This window comes from Scyliorhinus torazame, chromosome 4 (genome assembly GCF_047496885.1).
Source record: "Scyliorhinus torazame isolate Kashiwa2021f chromosome 4, sScyTor2.1, whole genome shotgun sequence".
Lineage (NCBI taxonomy): Eukaryota > Metazoa > Chordata > Chondrichthyes > Carcharhiniformes > Scyliorhinidae > Scyliorhinus > Scyliorhinus torazame.
Window position 1 is genome coordinate 23,821,869 of NC_092710.1, and position 16,791 is coordinate 23,838,659.

At 53.1% G+C, this 16,791-nt stretch overlaps 1 long non-coding RNA gene across 2 annotated transcripts in view; it reads left to right on the forward strand.

Annotated features, from left to right (window-relative positions):
- Nucleotides 1-16,791, forward strand: part of LOC140411568 (uncharacterized) — a 66,802-nt gene that overhangs the window by 15,274 nt on the left and 34,737 nt on the right. The window contains exons 1-2 of one of the 2 annotated variants that reach the window (XR_011940865.1): nucleotides 6,089-6,154; nucleotides 12,549-12,758. This is a non-coding gene — a long non-coding RNA (uncharacterized lncRNA). Of the gene's footprint in view, nucleotides 1-6,088; nucleotides 6,155-12,548; nucleotides 12,759-16,791 lie in introns of those variants that run through there. The other variant, XR_011940866.1, reaches the window with a different exon arrangement.

A 16,791-nucleotide genomic window follows, 5' to 3' on the forward strand; every position in this document is an offset into this window, starting at 1 on the left:
ATTAAGGAGGTGGTTGACTGGGTGGAGGAGAAAATGACAATCCAGGGACAGGAGATTCTAAAGTTGCAGGAGCTGGTGACTGAATGAGAGGAGGAGTCCACTGCGATGGCTTTGGAAATTAGCATACTACAGGACAGCCAGAAACGACTGCTAGATAAAGTGGAGGACTTGGAGAACCGGTCTCGCAGGCAAAATATCCGAAATCGTCGGGTTGCCAGACGGGAAGGAGGGATCAGATGCGGGAGTGTATGTGGGGAAGATCTTGCAGGAGATGGTCGGGGCCGATGTGTTTGACAAGCCGCTGGAGGTGGACCGGCCGCACAGGATGCTCGTATGTAAGCCCCTGGGTCGTGAGCCCCCAAGGGCCATGGTGGTGAGGCTACGTCGATTCCTCGACAAGGACCGTATCATGAAGTGGGCCAGGCAGACAAAACGGTACATGTGGGAAGAATCAGAGATCCGGGTGTACCAAGACTGGGGACCAGAACTCACAAAGAGGAGAGCAAGTTTTAACAAAGTTAAGGCGGCCCTGTTTGAGAAAGACATTAAATTTGGACTGTTATACCCGGCGCATCTTTGGGTGACCTATGAGAACCGGGAGCTGTACTTTAATTCTCCGGAAGAGGTGGTTACTTTCATGAAAGACAATAATCTGGCTTAAGGACTTTTAAATTCCAACTGTGGTGGGCTGAGTTTGAGGGAAGGGATGGAGTGGCGGGGAGGAGAGAAAAATGGTTCTGTGTTCTGCTTTGTCTTGTTTAAAATTTCAGTCTTTTAATTCTGTGAGGTAAGTTGTGATGTTCGGGAAGAAAAGGATTTGGGTGTTTTATTTTTAGAAAAATGTTTTTATCTCTTTTCTTTTCTCTTGTCTTGTGTAATTTGATTTTGATTTATTCTCTGTAACAAAGATGGTTGATTCTTGCATGCATAATTTTGATTAAGCTGCTTGAATCTTCCTCTATTGTGTTTAATTCTCTTTGAAGGTGATGTGATTGATAAGAATCGGTCAAAGGGGGAGGGGTAGAACCTGGCAATCTGGTGTAATGACTTTTAAACTCAAACTGTGGTGGTCTGCGTTTGGGGGAAGGGACAGTCTTGTTTAAAATTTCTGTCTTTTAATTCTGTGAGTTAAGTTGCGATATTCGGGAAGAAATGGGTTTTGGTGTTTTAATTTTTTCCCCCTCTTTTTGTGTAATTTGATTTTGATTTATTGTTTCATGTACTGGATAGAGGGAAGAACTTTTAAAATTCGATGGGGTGTTTTAGTTTCTGCAAGAAGGATGGTTGATTCTTGCATGCATAAATTCGCTTAAGCTGCTTAAAGCTTCTTCTTTTGAAGGTGACAGGACTGATAAGAATCGGTTAAAGGGGGAGGGGTTTGCTTTGTTGCCTGCACGTTGGGGGAGGGTATGTTTGCTTTTCGGGATTGTTGTTACTGTTTTGAGTGCTTGTGTTATTGCTAGGTGTGATAGAATCTGGCAGTCGGCAGGCTTTTTGACGCCAGAGGGTGGGAGATGCTGAACTAGCTGGATAGCTGGTTTATGGGAGCAAAATGAGGAACGACAAAGTGAGGGGGAACAGGGAGGGCGGGAGGGGAGGTACTGCTGATGGGTGAGGGACAATTAGGAGACTGAAGATGGAGATCATATGGCGGTCGACGCCGAGGGGCGGATCAAGTGAGGTGCGGAACACGGGCTAGGAGCTGGCCGAGGAAAGGTCTTGGTTGACCGACAGGAGAGGGGGGCAAAAGCCCCCCCGACCAGACTGGTTACATGGAATGTTTGTAGACTGAATGGGCCGGCTAAGAGAGCTTGTGTGTTCGCACACCTGAGACAGTTAAAAGCAGTAACTGTTACAGGAGACACACTTGAAGCTGGGAGACCAAATTAGATTAAAGAAGGGATGGGTCGGGCAAGTGTTTCATTCAGGAGTGAACTTTAAAACAAGGGTGGGGGGGTTATCCTGATTAATTAAAGGGTGACATTCGAGGTGGGGAGGATAGAGGTAGATCCGGGAGGCAGATTTATTATGGTTAGCGGGAAGCTAGAGGGAATGGCAGTGGTGCTGGTGAATATATAGGCCCCAAACTGGGATGATGTCGCGTTTATCAGGAAGGTGCTGGGGAAGATCCCAGACCTTGACTCACACCGGCTGATCATGGGGGGTGACTTTAATACGGTCCTGGACCCAAGGCTAGACCGGTCGAGTGCTAGGTCGGGGAAGCTATCAGCTATGGCAAAGGAACTGCGTGGGTTCATGGAGCGCATGGGAGGGGTAGATCTGAGGAGATTTGAGAGACCAAGGAGCAGGGAATATTCATTCTATTCCCACGTACATAAGGCGTACTCCAGGATAGATTTCTTTGTGCTAGATAAAACACTGTTAGCAGGGGTTGAGGACACTGAGTACTCAGCAATTGTGGTCTCAGATCATGCACCACACTGGATAGACCTAGGGGCAGACACGGGAATGTCCGAGCGCCAACAGTGGAGACCAGATACAGGGCTGTTAGCGGATGAGGAGATCTGGGAGCGAGTGAGAGAGGCCATTCGCGGGTACATAAAGATCAATGAGACACTGTCCGCATCCAATAGCTCCTCCAGCATTGTGTCTCTCAGGGCCGATGATATCTTTCTGCTTGCGGAGAAAGTTTTTGACTTGTAAGTGTCGGAGCTGCTGTCCATTCGGTAGCTCCAGTCTCTCCGTCAACCCATCCAAAGTTGCAAGTCTGTCTCCCGTGTAAAAGTCCCAAATCGCTAGTGTGCCCCCGTCCTGGCTCCACCTCTTAAAGGTGGCGCCTAGCATGACTGGTGGGAAGCCGTGGTTGCTGCAGGTGGGGGACATAGCGGACATCTCGGTTAAGCCCAAGTTGTCTCATCTCGTTCCAGGTTCTTGGTCCCTGGTTCCAGTGTTGGTGCCACCACTGGGCTGGATGTGTGTTTTACAGGCGGGGATGGGAGCGCTGTCGTGGTGAGAGCTCGGAGGGTCGCTCCCGTGCAGGAGGACTCCTCCATCCTCACCCATTCCATGTTCAGTTCCCTCATCCATCCCTCACCCTCTCTGATGTGGCTGCCCAGTGGTAGTATTGTGGGTTCGGGAGGGCTCGGCCGCCCATGCTTCTTCTCCTCTGCTGTGTTGTCTTAGGGATTATTGGATTCTTCACCCCCATAAAAACAAGATAATCATTTTTTCAAATCTTTGGAAAAAGGCTTCGGGGATGAAGATCGGTGTGGATCTAAAGAGGAAGAGGAACCTTGGCAGTACGTTCATCTTGATTGTCTGCACCCTCCCCGCCAGGGATGGCGGGAGCGAATACCATCTCTGTCGGTCATTTTTAACTTCCTCCGCCAGACTGGTCAGATTCCACTTGTGGATCCGTGTCTAGTCATGGGCTATCTGGATCCCCAGGGAGTGGAATTTGATTTGAGCTAGTTTGAATGGAGACCTTCCAGCTCTGTCCCTCATTCGAGTGCGCCGGGAATACCTCACTTTTGCCCAGATTAACTTTGTAGCCCGAGAAGGCTCCAAACTCTTCCAGGAGCTTCATGATTTCCTTGCAGCCGTTCTGCGGGTCAGAGTTGTAGAGTAGCAGGTCATCCACATAGAGTCAGACTCTGTGCTCTCAGCCTCCTCTTCAGATTCCCATACAACCTCTCGCGTCTCGCTGAGCGATCGCCAGCGGCTCGATTGGCAGGGCGAACAGGAGCAGGGACAGCGGGCAGCCCTGCCTGGTGCCTCTGTGCAACTGGAAGTATTCAGAGCTGTTGGAGTTGGTCCGAATGCTCGCCTTGGGGATGTTGTTCAGGGGTTTCACCCATGAGGTGAACCCCGTCCCGAGTCCAAACCACTCCAGCAACTCAATGAGGTACATCCACTCGACTCTGTCGAAAGGCCCTTTCTGCATCTAGGGAGACGATCACCTGTGGTGTTCTCTCCCCGGATGGGGTCAGTATCATATTCAGCAGCTGTCCTATGTTCACAGTACCTGTCTACCCTTGACGAAGCCGTCTGTTCTTCTGCGACCACTTCTGGTACGCAGTTCTCCGGTCTCTTGGCCAGGACATTTGTGAGTATTTTCGCGTCCACATTGAGCAGCGAGATGGGTCTGTATGATCCAAATTCCGTTGGGTCTTTGTCTTTTTTGGGTATCAGCGGTATGGTGGCCTGTGTTAGAGCAGGAGGCTTGGTGCCCCTCGTTAGTGAGTCGGCGAACATCTTCCCTAGGTGTGGGACGTGAGCTGGTGCGGGTTTATGCAGAGATCTGCCAGGATCCCATCGAGTCCTGTTGGTGCTTCCAGCTCCCTCCATCTATCCTTCCCCACGATTGGCATGTCCAATCTATCGAGGAACCGTTTTATCCCCAAGTCCCCAACGGGGGCTCAGAGATGTACAGTCGCCGGTAGAAGGCCTCAAATGCTTGGTTGACTTTTTTTTGGTTCAGCTACCAGTCCGCCTCTGCTGTCTTTTACCTGGGCTACTCCCCTCGTGGCTGCCTGCTTTCTCAACTGGTGAGCCAACAGGTGGCTAGCCTTCTCTCCGTGTTCATAAAAGGTCCACCGTGTCTGGCGGAGTTGGTGCACTGCCTTCGTGGTGGATAGCAGATTAAAGTCCATTTGTAGCTTTTTGCTCTCCGCCAGAAGCTCTACGGTCAGGGCCTCGGAGTACATCCTGTCGACCTCCAGGATGGAGTCGGTGGATGGGGGAAAACTCACCAATTCTGGTGAAAAAGCATGAAAATTGTAAATAATAACCATTTCAAACAGCTCCGGTACAATGTACAAATGTAAAATTCAACAAAAATGTTTCTAAAAAACTTGACCTCTCACAGGATCGCAATCTTTGGAATAGGTTCACCTCGTGAACACTAGAAGCTGCAAAGAGTGGAGTCAAGGCCATAGTGAGAGCTGCCGTGATCTTACTGTATGCTGGAACAGGATTGAGGGGCCCAATGGCCTTACCGTGCTCTGAAATCTAATCTCCTAATTCAGGAGGAGTGTGACTGAACACCTCAGCTCTCACACCCCTGGAATGGAGAAATTACTGTAACGCTGAGAATCAGAAGGGCAGCAAGAGAGAGAATACATTGATAAATGGATGAGAATTGAGATTCGTATTTTGTATCTTCAATCAGTAGAGGTGTTGAGTGCAGAGGCAAGAAATGCTTCACTAAATGTTTATCATTCTTTGCTTCAGTCTTGGTTTGAGGATTGTGTTCAATTCTGGCCACAACACTTTAGTCAGGATGTCAAGTCTTGGAGAGGCAGCAGAACAGATGAGAAGGATTATCGTTAATGTGGAGAGGCTGGACAAGCTGGGATTGTTCTCCTTGGAGCTGAGAGGCTGTCTGAGAGTTACCACGAGGAGAAAGTCAGGACAAATGTGTCCAGAGGCAGCAGGATGGTTAATCAGAGGACACAGAATTAGGATCATCAATAACAGGACCACATAGGAAGAATATGAGAATTATTATTTATACAGCGAGATCTTATGATGCTCAGAAGGTGTTAGAATCTCATTCAGCAGCATCTTTCCAAAGGGAATTGAAATAAATCTTGAGGGAAATATTGGCAGTATTGTGGAAAGAGAACGGAAATTGTGATTAATTGGATATGTATTTGAAAGGCGGACTCTGTGTAATTTCATTCTATGATTTACAACATCTCTACTCCAAGGAGAACGATTACAGATTCTTCACTCTCTCCACATTAACTCTCATCCCAGGTTTCCATGTTTGTTTCATGTCACCTGTGATGATTGACTCACTGCAGCGCCCCCCGTATTGACAGACACACACCTCAGTCCATCTTACTGAATACTGTTCACAGTGCCAACTTACATGGACAGTACCTGTTGCAATAATTTGATTCTGAGAAACAGCTCCTGTAAAAACATTCCCCACCCACATTTCATTTTGAGTGAGCAGTTTGTACACCTTTATTGATTCAAGTCACACAGAGATTAACCAATAAAGGAGATGTTAAATCGAGGCACGAGGCTCTCTCAGGCCAATGTAATAAGTCGTTTCAGCATTATAATTACCTGGTGTCAAAGTGTTTCATTCATTCTTTCTGCTTGCTGAGTTCTGACATTGATAATCAGAGTATTGAGCTACGATCAAGAGTATGGTTCCATAATTTACCCAAAGCAACCACCTGTAAGTACTGACCTTCCAACACTGCAGCGCTGCCTCAGTACTGACCCTCTGACAGTGCAGCGCTCCCTCAGTACTGACCCTGACAGCGCGGCACACCCTCAGTACTGACCCTCTGACAGTGCAGCGCTCCCTCAGTACTGACCCTGACAGTGCGGCACTCCCTCAGTACTGACCCTGACAGTGCAGCACTCCCTCAGTACTGACCCTCTGACAGTGCAGCGCTCCCTCACTACTGACCCTCTGACAGTGCGGTTCTCCCTCAGTACTGACCCTCTGACAGTGCCAGCGCTCCCTCAGTACTGACCCTGACAGTGCAGCACTCCCTCAGTACTGACCCTCTGACAGTGCAGCGCTCCCTCACTACTGACCCTCTGACAGTGCGGTTCTCCCTCAGTACTGACCCTCTGACAGTGCCAGCGCTCCCTCAGTACTGACCCTGACAGTGCGGCACTCCCTCAGTACTGACCCTCTGACAGTGCAGCGCTCCCTCAGTACTGACCCTCTGACAGCGCAGCACTCCCTCAGTACTGACCCTCAGTGCAGCACTCCCTCAGTCCTGACCCTCTGACAGTGCAGCACTCCCTCAGGACTGACCCCCTGACAGTGCAACACTCCCTCAGCTTTCACCGTCTGTGTCTTTGAGGCCTAGGAGCTATCAACGTCCCAGACCCGTAATCATTCCCTTTCACAGCTTCATAGATCTCCAGAAGGTTCTGGAGGTGGTGAGGTGTGGTGGGACCTGGCTGCATTGAGGGTTTGACAATCTCATTTTCCAGGAGTTCTCAGTGGTGACACAGCACAAGTGTAGAGGCTTCGGTGAAGTTAGAAAACAGCTCACTGCAGATGGAGTGAATCTGCCCTGCTTCATCCTGCAACTCTCTGTTAGAGAGAGGGTCAGTACTGAGGGAGCACTGAATTGTTGCATGGTTAAACTCAAGAGATACAGCGGTATTGTATTATTTTGGTACTGAGGGACCTGGGCACGATTGAACCATCGCATGAAGTGCTATATTATGTGGCTCGAGTTTCTATTATTCTCGAGCTCCTGACCTTCAGATTCAGAGATGAGAGAGAGATTGAGACTGTGGTAGTATGTATTGGGGGTCATGTGGGACTGGAAGCCCTAATGTCATTGGCTGACAGATCCCGGGTCCTGGTTGGCCGTTGACCTCAAGCTCCGCCCTGAAGGCGGAGTATAAGAAGCCGGAGTCTTCCCCCGCAGGCCAGTTTACTATCGAGCTGCGGGGGAACAGACACGCTTAATAAAGCCTCATCGACTTCACTCTATTCGTCTCATGGAGTCTTTGTGCGCTACAATTTATTAAGCGTGCCTAAAAAGGACTATGGAGGTCAGGATCATTCCAGAATGCCTGAGGATCAGCCCCCACGCAGTGAACGCGGCAGCAGCCCTCAAACACTGGCAGACTTGCTTCGAGGCCTACATCAGAACGACCACCGGCCGAGTCTCAGACGAACAAAAACTGCAGGTCCTGCACTCGAGGGTGAGCACGGAGATTTTCACCCTCATTGAAGACACCGACGATTTCCAGACGGCGTTCACAGCACTGAAAAGTCTCTATGTCCGCCCAGTTAACCAAATCTACGCTCGCTACCAGCTCGCGACGAGACGGCAAGCTCCCGGAGAATCGATGGACGAGTTCTACGCCGCGCTGCTGATTTTGGGACGAGCCTGCAGCTGCCCGTCGGTGAACGCAAACGAACACACGGACATGTTAATGCGCGATGCTTTTGTGGCAGGTATGCAATCCTCCCAAATCCGCCAAAGACTTCTAGAAAAAGAGTCGCTAGGACTCTCAGAGGCACGGGCCCGAGCAGCCTCCCTAGACGTGGCCGCGCGTAATACCCGCGCCTACGGCCCCGACCGCGCGGCAGGCCATTGGGCCCTGTACGTACCTGTCGCGGCAAACCCCCTACCACCCCCGTCGGACACCCCACAGGCTTGCGCGGCCCAAAAGCCGAGTCGCACCGGGGGCGCCCGCTGTTATTTCTGCGGCCAGGCGAAACACCCCCGACAGCGCTGTCCGGCCCGCGCAGCCATCTGCAAAAGCTGCGGAAAAAAGGGCCATTATGCGGTTGTGTGCCGGTCCCGCGAGGTCGCCGCCGTCCCGGGAGCACAGGGAGCCCTTCAAGCAGTCTATGCGCCCCAACCCCCCCAGCACGCCATGTACGACCCGCAGGCGCAGCCGCTCTGGGTCCCGACCACCGCGGTCCCGGGAGAACTGGGAGCCCTGCATGCCGCCTACGCTCCCCAACCCCCCTCCCCGCAGCCCATGTATGACCCGCCGCCGGCGCTACCGCTTTGGGTCCCGGCCAACACTCTCCACGGAGAGGAGGGAGTTTTTCGCGTCCCTAACGCCACCCTAACCCCCGTCCCGCGCCCCACGCCTGACCCGCCGGCGCCACCTACTTGGGCCCCGACCACCGCTGTCCCCGGTGAGGGAGCTCCTCGCGGTCCTTGCGCTCGCGGCCCCACGCCTGACCCGCCGGCGCCGCCGACTTGGGCCCCGACCACCGCTGTACCCGGTGAGGGAGCTCCGCGCGGTCCTAGCGCTCGCGGTCCTAGCGCTCGCGGTGATGGAGCTCCGCGCGGTCCTAGCGCTCGCGGTCCTAGCGCTCCCCAGCCCCCCCAGCACACCATGTGCGACCCACAGATGCCGCCATTTTGGGTCCCGACCACCACGAGGGGAGGAGGGGCGCCGATGTGCGACCCGCAGACGCCGCCATTTTGGGTCCCGACCACCACGAGGGGAGGAGGGGCGCCGCCATCTTGGACCGCCCCAGACCTGTACGACGCATGGGGGCGGCCATTTTGTCCACCCCCGCCGCCATCTTGTGACCCCCCAGCCACGTGCGATGTATGGGGGTGGCCATTTTGTCCATCCCCGACGCCATCTTGGACGGCAACAACGGACCCCACTCCACTACTACAACCACGGCTCGCTTCGATTACGCTCGATCAGGCTCGGCCCCGGACACTCCAGACGACGACGACAACGGTCCTAATTAACGGCCACGAGACGCCATGCCTAGTCGACTCCGGGAGCACGGAAAGCTTTATACACCCCGACACGGTAAGACGCTGTTCCTTGACCACCTATCCCAGCGCACAAAAGATTTGCCTAGCTGCAGGATCCCACTCCGTACAGATCCAGGGATTCTGCATAGTTACCCTTACGGTGCAGGGGAGGGAGTTCAAAAACTACAAACTTAACGTCCTTCCCCAACTCTGTGACCCCACCTTGCTGGGATTAGATTTCCAATGTAATCTACAGAGCCTTACGTTCAAATTCGGCGGCCCCATACCCCCACTCACTATCTGCGGCCTCGCTACCCTCAAGGTGCAACCCCCGTCCTTGTTTGCGAACCTTACCCCGGATTGCAAACCCGTCGCCACTCGGGGCAGACGGTACAGCGCACAGGACCGGACCTTCATTCGGTCCGAAGTCCAGCGGCTACTAAAGGAGGGCATAATCCAGGCCAGCAATAGTCCCTGGAGAGCGCAGGTGGTAGTAGTGAAGACAGGGGAGAAACAAAGGATGGTCATTGACTATAGCCAGACCATCAACAGGTACACACAACTAGACGCGTACCCTCTCCCCCGCATATCCGACATGGTCAATCGGATTGCCCAATATAAAGTCTTCTCCACCGTGGACCTCAAGTCCGCCCACCATCAGCTCCCCATCCGCCCAAGTGACCGCAAGTACACAGCCTTCGAGGCAGACGGGCGATTATACCATTTCCTACGGGTCCCTTTTGGCGTCACAAACGGGGTCTCGGTCTTCCAACGGGAGATGGACCGAATGGTTGATCAACATGGGTTGCGGGCCACGTTCCCGTATCTCGACAATGTAACCATATGCGGCCACGATCAGCAGGACCACAACGCCAACCTCCAGAAATTCCTCCAGACCGCCAAAGCCTTGAACCTCACGTACAACGAGGACAAGTGCGTTTTTAGCACCGACCGGCTAGCCATTCTGGGCTACATAGTACGCAATGGGATAATAGGCCCCGACCCCGAACGTATGCGCGCACTCATGGAATTTCCCCTCCTGCACTGCCCAAAAGCCCGGAAACGGTGCTTGGGGTTCTTTTCGTACTACGCCCAGTGGGTCCCCCAGTACGCAGACAAGGCCCGCCCCCTAATACAGACCACGACCTTCCCTCTGTCGACAGAGGCTTGCCAGGCCTTCAGCCGCATCAAAGCGGATATCGCAAAGGCCACGATGCGCGCCATCGACGAGTCCCTCCCCTTCCAGGTCGAGAGCAACGCCTCCGACGTAGCTCTAGCGGCCACCCTTAACCAAGCGGGCAGACCCGTGGCCTTTTTCTCCCGAACCCTCCACGCCTCAGAAATCCGCCACTCCTCAGTGGAAAAGGAAGCCCAAGCCATAGTGGAAGCTGTGCGACATTGGAGGCATTACCTGGCCGGCAGGAGATTCACTCTCCTCACTGACCAACGGTCGGTAGCTTTCATGTTCGATAATGCACAGCGGGGCAAAATTAAAAATGACAAGATCTTAAGGTGGAGGATCGAGTTCTCCACCTTCAACTATGAGATCTTGTACCGTCCCGGAAAGCTGAACGAGCCGTCCGATGCCCTATCCCGCGGCACATGTGCCAACGCACAAATTGACCGCCTCCAAACCCTCCACGAGGACCTCTGCCACCCGGGGGTCACTCGGTTTTACCACTTCATCAAGTCCCGCAATCTCCCATACTCTTTAGAGGAGGTCCGTACAGTCACAAGGGACTGCCACATCTGCGCGGAATGCAAGCCGCATTTTTTCAGGCCAGATGGAGCGCACCTGATTAAGGCTTCCCGCCCCTTTGAACGCCTCAGTCTCGATTTCAAAGGGCCCCTCCCCTCCACCGACCGCAACGCATATTTTCTTAATGTAGTGGACGAATACTCCCGCTTCCCTTTTGCCATTCCCTGCTCTGACATGACCGCGGCCACAGTCATTAAAGCCCTGAACAGCATCTTCACACTGTTCGGTTACCCCGCATACGTCCACAGCGACAGGGGGTCCTCTTTCATGAGTGACGAGCTGCGCCAGTTCCTGCTCAGCAAGGGCATAGCCTCAAGCAGGACGACCAGCTACAACCCCCGGGGGAACGGGCAAGTAGGAAGGGAGAACGGCACGGTCTGGAAGGCCGTCCTACTGGCCCTACGGTCCAGGGATCTCCCAGTTTCACGGTGGCAGGAGGTCCTCCCGGACGCTCTCCATTCCATCCGGTCGTTATTATGTACGAGCACTAATCAAACGCCTCACGAGCGTCTCCTTGTCTTCCCTAGGAGGTCCTCCTCTGGAACGTCGCTGCCGACCTGGCTGGCGGCCCCAGGACCCATCCTGCTCCGAAAGCATGTGCGGGCACATAAGGCGGACCCGTTGGTCGAAAGGGTTCACCTCCTCCACGCAAACCCAGTACGCCTACGTGGAGTACCCCGACGGCCGACAGGACACGGTCTCCCTGCGGGATCTGGCGCCCGCCGGCAACACGCACACCCCCCCGACACCATCAACCCAACCGCCCCCCTTCCTGCCACCGCCGCACCCCGCGACCGCCTCCTTCCCAGGAGGATCGGTCCCCCTCCCCTTTGCACCGACAGCTGAAACCGTACGGCTCCTGGAGGCGACAACACTGGTACAAGCACCACCACCACCGCCGGGGCCGAGGCGATCGACACGGACGACCAGACCGCCCGACCGACTCGTGGCGTCGATGTAAAACAAAGATGGACTGTTCAAAGAACATTTTGCTTTTCTTTCCTATACCCTCTGTAAATAGTTGCAACAGGACGAAATTGTCCAATACTGTATTGCCATGTGAATGTTCTATCCTCCCAGGACCAGCCCTGTAAACCCTTACCACCATACGAAGCATCACCCCGCCGGGTTCATTTTTGACAAGGGGTGAATGTGGTAGTATGTATTGGGGGTCATGTGGGACTGGAAGCCCTAATGTCATTGGCTGACAGATCCCGGGTCCTGGTTGGCCGTTGACCTCAAGCTCCGCCCTGAAGGCGGAGTATAAGAAGCCGGAGTCTTCCCCCGCAGGCCAGTTTACTATCGAGCTGCGGGGGAACAGACACGCTTAATAAAGCCTCATCGACTTCACTCTATTCATCTCATGGAGTCTTTGTGCGCTACAGAGACCCGCTCAACCAGACCGTTTGCTCAGGATGTGGGATCTTTCCCAATCCACCTGAGAGAGGAGACGGTGCATTTGTCCTAATATTTCCTGACACGCCCAAGTCTGATCATTAAAGGAGTATGTGAGGAATGCAGAACTGCTGAATAAAACCTTGGGGCAGAGAACATGTTTACGCAGGCTATTTATCAAAAACCGGTTTGTTGCCCTGCAGCTCATCTGTTCCAGTGAAAGCTGAGACACAATCTCCATTGTGGTGCCTGGAGATCACTGCCAGAATGTGTAGATGTCCGTGAGAGGAAATCATTGCTTTAACCAACAAGCAGTTCCAAGGAATAGGTTGAGAAACAGCACGACAGAGAAAGTGGCCATTCAGCCCATTGCACAATGACTTTGTCTCCCCTACTCTTTCTGCTAAACCTGTGTAAGTATCCTCTTCGATTATTTGTCCAAATCCTTTTCATTTGCTTCTATTTCAGACAACGTATTGCAGATCACATCAACGTGATGAATAGAAATAGTTCTCTGTTATAACCTGCCTACTTACCATTGGCTGGGGACTAATGACTATCCCATAATCCTGTGGGAGCATGAGCTTCCCCAATGAGGGGACGGAGAAACTCCTTGTATAAATAACCTGGCCAGTTCAGGAACCAGGTGGAAGGAGAAGGTAGCAAGGGAAGTTACTGCTGCTGTTATGTATATATGTTATAGTAAATAAATGTTATTACTTTGCATCCTTAAAACTCGTGCTGGATTCTTCGTGGCCCTTACAAAACTGGCGACGAAGGTAAAAGTGAATAGCTGTCTACACTGCTGAAGCCACCTCCCTGGATTTTTGTTGGATACAGGTTGGAAGTTGTTTTCTATTATACCATGCCTCTGTACGGACGTTTGGATGTTTTTGATGCTGCGCTGGAAAGCTGGAACCAGTACACACAACGGATGCGTTACTATTTCCGGGCAAACAATATCACCGAAAACGAGCACCAGGTGGTCATATTGCTCACCGCCTGCGGCCCGCATACGTTTGGGGTGATTAGGAGCCTTACGTACCCAGCTGCGCCGGACACCAAAACGTTTGATGAACTTGTGAATATAGTGGGGCAACACTTTAACCCAACCCCGTCCACGATAGTCCAGCATTACCGGTTTAATACCGCTGAGAGGACCCCTGGAGAATCCCTTGCCGATTTTCTATCCAGGCTACGCAGGATTGCGGAGTACTGTGACTATGGTGAGACCTTGTCAGAAATGTTACGCGACCGTTTGGTTTGCGGTATTAACAATGCAGCCACCCAGAGAAAGTTGTTAGCGGAGCCAACATTGACTTTTCAACAGGCCATTCAAATAGTCTTGTCCCGAGAGAGCGCAGAGCGAGGAGTACAGGAGCTGCAGAGAATGGAAGTGCATGCCTTGGGGCGCAACCCTTTCCGTCCAAAAATGTCCCCCCGCACTCCTGCGGTACCTTGGGCGAGGCAACGTCCAGACCGACGCCAGTGGCCATCGGACATTCCTCCCCTAAGGGAGCCTTCTCCAGAGCCAATGGATGAGGAGCCATGTCCGTGTCAGACTTGTAGGCGCCGACCCCGTCGTGGACGGCGGTCCTGGGGACGCCAGAGGCGCCGTCGTTCCGACCGAAACTGGGACCAGCCCAGGGGCCGTAACTGGGACCAGCCCAAAGGCCGTACCTTCCATGTGGATGAACCTGCGGCGACTACTCCTGAGGACGTGGAGACGGAGGACGACTGCCTGCAGCTGCATTGTGTGGCAGCTCCCCGTGTGGCCCCCATTAAGGTGACAGTATGGGTCAATGGCCACCCGCTTGAGATGGAGTTGGATACTGGCGCAGCGGTCTCCGTGATCGCCCAGAGGACATTCGAACGCATCAAGCAGGGTATACAGACCCTTACATTAACTGTCTCACAGGCCAGGTTGGCCACCTACACGGGGGAACCACTGGACATTGCAGGAACTACAATGACCCCTGTTGTCTATGGACGCCAGGAGGGGCGTTTCCCACTTATCGTGGTGCGCGGCCATGGGCCCAGCCTGTTGGGTCGGGACTGGTTGCGCCATTTGCGGTTGCAATGGCAGCACATCCTCCAAACAGTTTCTGGAGGGTTGACTGAGGTGCTAGGACGATACCCAGATGTATTCCAGCCTGGTTTGGGGAAAATAAAAGGGTCCGTAGCCCGTATCCAAGTTGAACTAGGAGCCATGCCGCGCTATTTCCAGGCGCGCCCAGTGCCTTACGCCTTGCTCGAGAAGGTAGAAGGGGAGCTCACCCATTTGGAGAGTTTGGGTATTATCAGGCCCGTCTGTTTTGCTGACTGGGCAGCACCAATTGTACCTGTAATGAAGCCAGATGCCACAGTTCGCTTGTGTGGCGACTATAAACTTACAGTGAATACAGTTTCCCGACTCAACCGATATCCAATGCCTCGCATAGAGGATCTCTACGCGAAACTTGCAGGTGCACTCTCGTTCACAAAATTAGATATGAGTCACGCCTATCTGCAGTTGGAGCTGGACCCTGCCTCCACACCATATGTAACGATTAATACACACCGGGGCCTGTATGAATATACACGGTTGCCCTTTGGAGTATCCTCTGCCTGCGCAATTTTTCAACGTGTTATGGAGGGCATTTTGAGAGGTTTACCACATGTGGCTGTCTACCTAGATGACGTTTTGATTACAGGGACGTCGGAGCAAGAACATTTGGAAAATCTGGAGGCTGTCCTTAGACGCCTTTCGGAGGCTGGAGTCCGTTTACGTCGCACAAAGTGCGTATTTCAGGCAAAGGAAGTAGTCTACCTAGGTTATCGGGTGGACCGCGAAGGTCTGCACCCCGCCGCAGAGAAGGTGCGTGCAATTCAACATGCCCCCACCCCGACTGACACTTCGCATCTTCTTTCTTTTCTCGGTCTCGTAAACTATTACGGGAAGTTCCTCCCCAATCTGGCAACTACGCTGGTCCCTTTGCACCTTCTGCTAAAGAAAAATCACACCTGGGTTTGGGGTCAGCCACAAGAAACCGCTTTCCGGCGGGTAAAGCAACAATTATCGTCGTCTGGGTTACTAACCCACTATGATCCTGGAAAGCCTTTGCTCATCACATGTGATGCATCCCCGTATGGTATTGGGGCCGTCCTGTCCCACAAGATGGAGAACGGGGCCGAGCGACCGATAGCTTCGCCTCCCGCACATTGACTGCAGCGGAGAAAAAGTACGCGCAGATCGAGAAGGAGGGCCTGGCAGTGGTTTTTGCGGTGAAACGCTTCCACCAGTACGTGTACGGCCGCCATTTCACTATCGTGTCTGATCATAAGCCCCTGCTGGGACTTTTCAGAGAGGATAAGCCAATACCGCCCATTGCTTCTGCACGGATCCAGCGCTGGGCTTTGTTGCTTGCTGCATACGAGTATTCTCTGGAGCACAAACCAGGTACGCAGATAGCAAATGCCGACGCACTGAGCCGATTGCCTTTATCGACCGGCCCCATGTCGACCCCCACGACCGGTGAGGTGGAAGACGGCATCCTCTTGTGGGGGACACGTGTGATTGTCCCTGAAAAAGGTCAGGAGCTGATACTATCAGACTTGCACAATGGGCATCCAGGCGTGACCAAAATGAAAATGTTGGCCCGGAGTTATGTCTGGTGGCCAGGCCTCGACACCGACATTGAGAAGGTGGCCCAAAACTGCTCCATTTGCCAGGAGCATCAGAAGCCTCCGCCGGCCGCGCCCCTACATCACTGGGAATGGCCAGGGCGGCCTTGGGCACGCTTGCATGCAGATTTTGCAGGCCCTTTTCAAGGATCCATGTTCCTTCTACTAATTGACGCCCAGTCCAAATGGCTAGAGGTGCATAAGATGCAGGGGACAACGTCCTGTGCAACAATTGAAAAGATGCGTTTATCGTTTAGTACGCTGGGCCTCCCCGAGGTGCTGGTCAGGGATAATGGCACTCCATTCACGAGTGAGGAGTTTTCTAGGTTCACAAAGATGAACGGCATCCACCATATCCGCACTGCCCCATACCACCCGGCTTCAAATGGGTTGGCAGAGCGCGCAGTGCAGACATTCAAAAGAGGCCTAAAGAAGCAGTCTTCCGGATCAATGGACACGAGACTGGCTCGCTTTTTGTTTACGTACAGGACCACCCCCCATGCAGTGACTGGGGTAGCTCCCGCAGAACTCCTAATGGGCCGGAGACTTCGCACCCACCTTAGTATGGTTTCCCCGGACATTGGCACAAAAGTACGCCGCACACAAGAACGGCAGGGACAGGGATTTTCTCGGCATCGTCCGATTTGGCAGTTTGCGCCCGTGACCCAGTATTCGTTCGGAATTTTGCTGGTGGTGGCCAATGGGTTCCTGGAGCAATCTTTCGCCAAACGGGCCCTATATCTTACCAAGTGCAAGCCCAGGGTCGTCTCCAGTGAAAACAGG